General features: G+C 38.6%; 1 long non-coding RNA gene across 3 annotated transcripts in view; it reads left to right on the plus strand.

The window, feature by feature from the left end:
• Positions 1 to 8,293, plus strand: part of LOC146768468 (uncharacterized) — a 52,341-nt gene that overhangs the window by 19,349 nt on the left and 24,699 nt on the right. The window contains exons 3-8 of one of the 3 annotated variants that reach the window (XR_014953085.1): positions 494 to 761; positions 2,098 to 2,228; positions 3,619 to 3,710; positions 3,818 to 4,034; positions 4,533 to 4,897; positions 7,575 to 7,895. This is a non-coding gene — a long non-coding RNA (uncharacterized LOC146768468). The remainder of the gene's footprint in view (positions 1 to 493; positions 762 to 2,097; positions 2,229 to 3,618; positions 3,711 to 3,817; positions 4,035 to 4,532; positions 4,898 to 7,574; positions 7,896 to 8,293) is intronic. The other 2 variants (XR_014953084.1, XR_014953086.1) reach the window with 2 other exon arrangements.

Raw genomic sequence — 8,293 nt, forward strand, 5'->3', positions numbered from 1 at the left:
TTGAAGACAGAGGCCAGAGCCTATTTCTCATGGAATGATCCCATGTAGTTTAATTGGTTTAAAGCAAAGAATTTTGCTGCTTTGGAAGAATGTTTTTTTTCAGATAATTCTTGAAATTTATTTAGTAGACAAAAAGACTGCAGACTACCTACTGCCTTCAGTGTTGCTGGGATTGTCTTCACCTGAAAATCTCTGATATGCAGGTGGAGCAGACTGTTTCTGTTCTTGCTTCACTAGACCAAGCTTTCTTTGCAGTCAGGCATGAAGTAACTCATAGTGTTAAGAAAACATATCTTACCTGGTTTCTAGTCCTGAGATTTGTCTTTCATTTTCTTCATACTCCTATTCTCTAGGCCTTTATAACTCTCAAATGCAGATTGTATTAATTTTATTGTGCCACCAGGTGAAAGAAATCTAGAGTGTAAAAAAAAAATCACAATGTTTCACAGCTATGATAGAACAAGGCAATCAATTATGTCCTTCTTCAAAACAGCTCTGCCCACGTTCAGATATGGATTGTTGATGTATATCAGGAACTGTGTGGCACCATGACGGAATGCTGTGGTTCATGCCCCATGCCTGCACCCAGGATTGATTCAAATGGCTATTATCATCTTTCAGAATGTGGTGGCAGTAAACACAAGGAAGATATGCTGTGTCTAAGAGCCTCCCTTGTCAAAATACACAACAACTTTGATTGAGATGTACTGACTCATGGCCATACAAGAAACATGTGAGATTTGTCAACCAGGATTACAGCGGTAAAATTATTTACTCTCCCAAAATATTCAGAGTGGTAGAGTGTTTATGTGAAGTATCATGTTAATGGAACTACTAGAAAACAAATACCAGGATTTGGAGCAGATGCTTTTTTTTTTTTTTTTCTGCTTATACATCATAGTACATAGTTTTTTATCCTGCATAGTCACTGAAGTCCATTTTGTGTCAAGTTCATTGCAATAATTGCATGGTGCTGGTGAATACAAGACAGCATCATGCATTCACTTTTATTCTTTGTAGGCATATGCCCTCATGTCTCATAATTCTGTTCATATTCAGCATATTTTTATGTACCAGACCAAATTTTGCTAATCTCCTTTTTACAGAAATTGGAAAGTAGTTAAAGTAGTGACAGAAGTGGGCTAAATTTCTTGTCCTACTTCAGAAAACTTGAGCTTTTTACCATTTGCTAAAAGAGATAAATAATGATTTTTATTGTGATCTATATATTTCCATTGAAGTGTTTCATATCTCAACTGCTAAGCAGCCTTACACTCTTTTGTCTCTGGCAGCCCAAGTCTGCATGGGGTTGGGAGCTTTAAGATATTTATAAATAATAAACAGACACCATAGGATTCAGTCCACAGTTAAAACACTATGTCAACAACTTGTGCAAATACATTCCAGTACCATATCTTTTCATGTCCATGGTAGGAGAATTTGTCCACTAACCTCTATACTCACCAAGGCTGGAGTCCTTTTGTTTGGCTGGCAAATCTGATTGATTATTAAGTTCCTACACAAAAGCAATAGTCCTCTATAAATCAGCTTGAATAATAATAACAACAATTACAGTAATGATTCATACATGAGCATTTATTTGTGTTCCTCTCAGTCACATTAATGGGATTTTGATGCATAAATTTCTTCTCATTGTAACAAGATTACATGGTTCAGAATGCAAAACTGTTTTTCATTTAATCTAAAGAAGAAAAAGTCTTCTTTACATATAACTATGTAATGATATTGATCATGTTATACTAGAGATCTTATGGAAATGCTCATCGTTGATCTGATAAAAATGCTATGGGGATTATAGATAAATACTATTATGCATACAAACATTCCCTTGGGAACTGCTGTGATACTGCCTACAAAACCAAGATCATGTGTTCATGAAGAAGCTGCACAAGGTAAACAGTGTGGTTTTCTATTCTTCATACAGAGCAAAACACAGATAGCATATAATCAGGAAGAAAAGCTGGGAAAATGTTGCACATTAATTTAAATGGCAGAAACTAGCAAATCAGCAATTTAAATACAGTCCATACTTAATGCCTTTGTCACAGATGACATATTTTTGTTTTGTGTCTGTAGGGCAACGTGCTGCCTTTGTTTCTGTGGTAGTAGTGGAACACGGGTAAGGTGTAAACCATAGTAGTGAAGGTGCTGATCCAGCAAACAGTTAATTCCCATGCCTGTCTACTGAATTCAAAGATAGTAATCATGTAAGTATGCATGCAAACATGTTTGTGTTGGTAAGTTCTTGATTCAAGTGACTGCTGCTTAAGTTTTCACTGGAAGCCAGGAAAAACAAACACAGATTGCCTGGTATTTAGTCCAGTGCTTCAGAGGTGAACTCTCTCATCCCAGGCTGGATTTGTAAATCTACCATTTTATATCTAGGTCATTCATACCAGAACCCTTTTCCTTCAGTTTCTAACAGTTCTACATTTTTGAGCAGCTCAAAAAAATAAACTGAAGCATCAAATTTAAATGAAATCTGTATCTGTACTGAAGCACTCTTCAAGTCCAGCAATATACCCTTATACTATGAGATTATCATTAAACTCTTAAGAAAGAACTAGTGATGAGATATTAGACTGAGCAGATAAGCTCTGAATTCCACATAAGTTTCTAGCTGCAACAAGCTTATGTTTGACCACAGGTGTATACCGACTCTTTCCAGATTATATATGTGGCTTTTGGAAGGAAAACATGAGGTTGCGATGGAGTGTTAACTTGCTATTCCACTCTTCGCCCAATGGGACACTTAGTGCACAATCTCTACTTGCCAAATTAACTCCCAACATATCTGTATTCTACATCCTGCTAAACAATTACTCAGAAAGCTGCTCAAGCATGCCCACACACACTTATTCGAGAAGTCTTAAACCACACTCTAAGGGCAATCTTCAAAGCAATTGATCTTGAAATCCTGACTGTTCCCAAAGCTAGGTTAAAGACATTAGAAATTTAATCACCTTTTTTAATTTCCATTTTCAATTAGTGACACACTTTATGCTGTGAGGAACACACAACAGAGAAAAAAAAAGGGTTTTTTCACTGTATTTTTTTTCCTGAAGGATGTGTCACTGCTATAAAAAAATTCAACTAAACTATTAAACAGTCTTTTTTTCATATCCCCTATATCTAAAACCATCCTTTACCCTGGTCCAAACGTTTTCTATGTTCAACAAATGGCCCTGTTGTGAGCAGGAATGCATGATACACAGTGGGCAGAGGTAAGCTAGGTTTGCCTGTGCTCTAAGTAGAACAATGAAAAGCTGGATACACACAATTATAGCAATGCTGGACCTGAGCTGATTTGTTCTCCTGAAAAGTGGAGTGCAGAAAGTAAGGCTCAGAGCTGGGATAACCAGGTTTGAATGGCTTCTGGTTGGCTCAGTGTAGGCATACCTTTCATGTGTCTCTTGAGTAATACACTATACAGACATATCCACATATGACATGTTGCATCATTTTTAATCATCAAGTACCATGAATCTATAAAAGTACTTCTAGGGAAGAAATGGAAATCAAATATTTCCTTCTGGATAGTATTTTCAAGCTCTCTTTCACTGTTACCTGGTTGTACACTATGTTCCTCTCTTGTAGTTGGAGGTTGACTCAGTAGGTTGAGAAGAAGGGAAAACAGACAATAGAAACTGCTCAGAAAAAGCTTCCTGCTTTCAAGTTTCTAGTCTAAGGTAAGCTGAAGTACTACCTTTGCCTCTCTGGATGACAGCATTGCATGAAATGTATTTACTCATGTGCCTGTGGACCATGCACACATATGACACATGTGTACCCTTAGTGCACTGGCCCTGATCACAGAAGACACGAGTGCAAGTCTGGGCAGCCTGAGCACCTCTGCAGCCTCTTGCATACAAGACAGTCCTTTGTGCCTTTCTAGTCTGCTCATTGCAAGAGATATGAAAGAAGAATCCTGTCTGCACGAGATTTATGACTGGAAGAAATCACACTCTGTCTCTTCCTGTCCACCCAAGTCTTTTGGGAAGCACCCACATAGAGTAAGTGGAGCTCTTTTCCAGTCATCTATTTAGATTGGAAGGCCTCATGATTTTCTTGGAAAGCAATCACTTATCAAGTCCCCCTGCAGAATGTTGTTGAGACCTGTGCTGTGGAAATTATTGATATAATCACATACAACCAATTTGTAAAGGCCTAGTGGGGGAAGGCATAAAGAGCCTTAGTCTGACATTTAGAATTAATGCCAGGAAAGATATGTCTCCTCCAGAGATATATGAGAAGCCAATGTTACACACTTGCAGACATAGTAAATGTACAGGACCTGAACAGCTAAAAGAATTGTCTAATCAAAAGCTCATTGAATGCTGTGGGAAACTTCCTACCAGTTTCAGAGTTGAAATATTGAATTTATTTCTCGTCCAAAACAGTGGAAGGAATTAATGACTAGAGAAGCGTTTGTAGCCTCTGCACAGAAATGTAATGGAGTCTGCCTCCCCATGTCTTTTGATACTCAATTTATACATTTTTTTTTTATTCAGGAGACCAATCCTCAGAGTGTCTATGCAACTTATTTCTTCAAGGGATTTAAAAAATGCATTTTTAATAATTCTGCTACTCTATGACATTGGACTAATGACCACCAACTTCCATCCCAGCCTGATTTCCCTTTCCTGTTCGTTATTGAACATGCACTGATAAACTCAGGAAGGCCCAGAGAATTCCTGAAGCTCGGTGTGGTGTGGCCTCTGCCCATCTGCTTTATGTGGTCCATCCTGTGGTGATTGGTAGCACAATAAAAGCTGCAGACTACTGTTAAATAAAGCAGGTCAAGTTGTGTTCTCTGGCCCTAAGGGCAAACAGAACAGCATTCACATGGCTAAACCCTTCTTCCCACCATCCCCAGGTAATGTAACAGCTATTAATCTGCATGAACCACACTGTGCAGTGTTTAAGTCCATGGTATGGATGTGCTTGGGTTACTAACGTAGCCAGAGCTGCAGATAAGTGGAGGAACACCAGGACTGCCATTTCCACTAGAAGTGGATTTGCAATGTGATCTTAGTCCATGAACATGCCCACCACAGGGAACTGACAGCACTGTGACAGTGTGTTTGTTTAGAATTATCTTAATTGATGCTGAAGCTATACATTGCTTCCTGTTTATACAACCTCCAATAATGTTGAAAGATCAAATGCAAAAAAAACTAGCCTGGCAATTTTCAAAAGCTGCCAAAGAATATAACAGAAATGACTTAGATGAATGTGCTTTCAACTTCCATGAAAAATAAATGTATATGTAGCACATCACTCCACCATCTATGGAAAGCTGTCCATGGATGCCTTTAGTTCTATGGGAATGTGACTTCCTCTTAAATTGTCACAAAGCCCGGGAACCTCAAACAATTATCAAAATATAAATCAGAATATAAATCAAAGTATTTGAGTTTCTTTCTTTCTCTCTTGGATCTTTTATTTGGACTTTGAGTTTGGGATGTCTTCTCTTGATGTCTTGTGGTAGGGGTCTGAAAATTAGTTGACCCATTTCAGTGTCATAAAAGTTGCTTAAGATATGTATGTCATATAAAGTCTTACACAGTTAGCTAATAGTGAATTTAATAGTCTTACTATAAATCAACAGAGGTTTTCCCCAGGATTATATTATAATTATTATGGGTTGATTTGTGCCTGTGTACTGGGTCATGTGCATTCTGTGTTTTTTAATCTTGAGAACTGGCCTTGTTTTTCCAGAGTGGATGAGTTCCGCCCATGGACTGAGTAAAAAAATTTTAGATACCTTTATAGATTCTCTAGTTCAGGAATGGTGTGCTCCAATTTAGTGTTCCCCCTGAAACCACTCCAAACCATGCTCTACTTGCTCACTCCCTCCTCCGCCTCTCCTGTGGTGGGATGGAAAACAGAATTGAAGTCACGAAAGTTAAAGATTGCAGGCTATGATAAGAACAATTTACTGGAAACAATGAGATAAGAAAACAAACAGATTTCTGTTAGCAACAATATTAATCTGACAGCAACAATATTAATAACAAATGTGTGCAAGAGAGGTAAGGGATTCATATGCTCACCACTCTGCCAAAAGAAGCCAAATAATACCTGACTACCTCCCCTGACCTGGAAGGGACCCCTTCCCCCACTCCTGGAAAATGAGGTGAGGTGGAGCAGAATAACCTCCAGGTCCTGGCCGTGCCCTTCCTGGCTACTGCAAACATCAACAGTGTCCTGAAACAGGGAACACGTAAACACAAGGTGTGTTAGTGCATGTTGGAAAGGGCAAGAAACTGCCTGTGGAGATGTAACTGCTGCCTCTGCATCAGCTCTATAAACTTTCAAGACCAGAAAGTTGGCATTGTTGTTTTAATTGCAAAAAATTACTACAACTTGTAACTGACTATTCTAACAATCCTTGGGGGAAAAGAGAAGGGTTTGGCCTTTCAATCAGACATCAATGTACCTGCTCAGTATGGGTGAGGTGGGGACTCCAACCTGCTGCTGCTTTTCCCCCTACTTCATTGCAAAGTCATGGAGCTTCTCTAGCTCATGAACAGTTGGTGTCCATTCATCTTCTAGCAATCAAATTATTTGTGACACATAATAGTTTTATTTGTCAACAGTGATAGTCTTCCAGCAAGGCACAGTTTCATTCCAAGTTTGGTGTTGGAATATGAGCGATTATAATCAACATATTATATCATGTTGTCTGGCTGTAGGCTCTTTCCACAAGGCTAAATGTTACTGTACAGGTACTGAACCATGATTCAAATACCTCTTTTTCAGTGGCTCTGTCTTCTCCAGATAACTTTACTTTCTCCTTTCTTAGTCCTGTGCTTTATGTTCTCTTCTTGGAAAATTATGATTATAAGGTTGTAATGCATTCTGATATTTAAATATGAAAAGAAGGACAGTTTAGCAGTGACTTCTGCTGAGAAATTAAATCTACTAGGGGTGATGGGTAGTTTTCTTACAGGCAAACAAAACATGTTGAAGCAGGGGCCATATATTGGGATTACTTACCTCTTCACATGGCAATTAATTATTTTGCCTTTCATTTGGATTCACTCTAAATGGTCACAGTGCAGGATAAAGAAAAAGCTTTTCTGCCATCTGTGAGCATGATAAAAATTATCCTGAGAAAATATTCAAGCACATTAAAGAGAAAAACATTTTGATCTCCAGACTCAAATACCTTTTGATTTTCAGGCGCTTTTGCCTAAATCAAGTGAATGAAAAGAGAGTCACGAGAGGTGATGATCAGGCCAGGGCTCTGCAAAAACTAAAGTCAGCATGGAATCAGTCTTATTGTTGGAGACACTCTGCACCTTTCTGTTTGCATATTGTAGATCTCTGACTTTTAGAAGAGATTATTATATTTAGATAACCTATGGATCATCAAATCAAACATTGTGTAGTCTTGGGGGAGATGTTAAAAGCTTTCAAGTGATTTTGCACTCGGACATTGTAAAATAGATTTGTGCATGTGTATTTGTGATGTAGGTTATTTTCAGCTGCCTAACATATCCCCAGTCTTATGTCTTGAAATTTTGTTTTGATTTCTGTGTCCCCAGTTGACTGCAAACTGTAATGATGCCATATCTGTCTCAGATCTACCACTGCCAGACACTTCTATGCATGTTGATGTTTTTGGCTTAGAAAATGGAAATGGGGAGTACCTTCTAGATGTAAAGGAATCAGAGCTTCATTCCAGAGGGGAGAAAACCTGAAATATTTATAGTGTTCACACCGCAGCTAGCTAACAAGGACTGGTGGGAGACGCTTGATCTCATCTTCCTCAGCATCTCCTCTAATTTACCCTCTAAAAAAAAAAAAAAACCAACAAACCAAAAATCCAACAATAAAGGAAGTGCTGTTCATGTCATCTGTATGAGGTAAGTTACAGTGTACCTTCTTAAAAGTCAGGGAAGAAAAGTAGCAGATGGGCCATAACCTGTTGCTATCCCTTTGCATGGAAGGGATAAATGCTGGAAGCTGACAAATGCTCATGTTTCCCTCCCTCCTTTCTCCCCTCCTCATGCATTCGGTGCTTCTACTTTTGATGGATGCTCAGGTCTCTAATTTTGTCCCTTCGTGTTTTCTCCTTACCAGATTTCCTCTGTGTTTCTTCACATTCTTGTGTTAACTCCAAAAATTGCCATACTTCACCTTTAACTCCTGCCCCTGATCCCTTTTCCTAATACTTCCCATTGATTCTACTTGTCATTTGCCTCTTTTCTGACTTGGCCAAGCACTTTTAAGTCAGCTGCTTTTCCACATCCCAAAGCCTGAG

Source organism: Lonchura striata, chromosome 2 (genome assembly GCF_050655825.1).
Source record: "Lonchura striata isolate lonStrDom1 chromosome 2, ASM5065582v1, whole genome shotgun sequence".
In the NCBI taxonomy this organism is placed as follows: domain Eukaryota; kingdom Metazoa; phylum Chordata; class Aves; order Passeriformes; family Estrildidae; genus Lonchura; species Lonchura striata.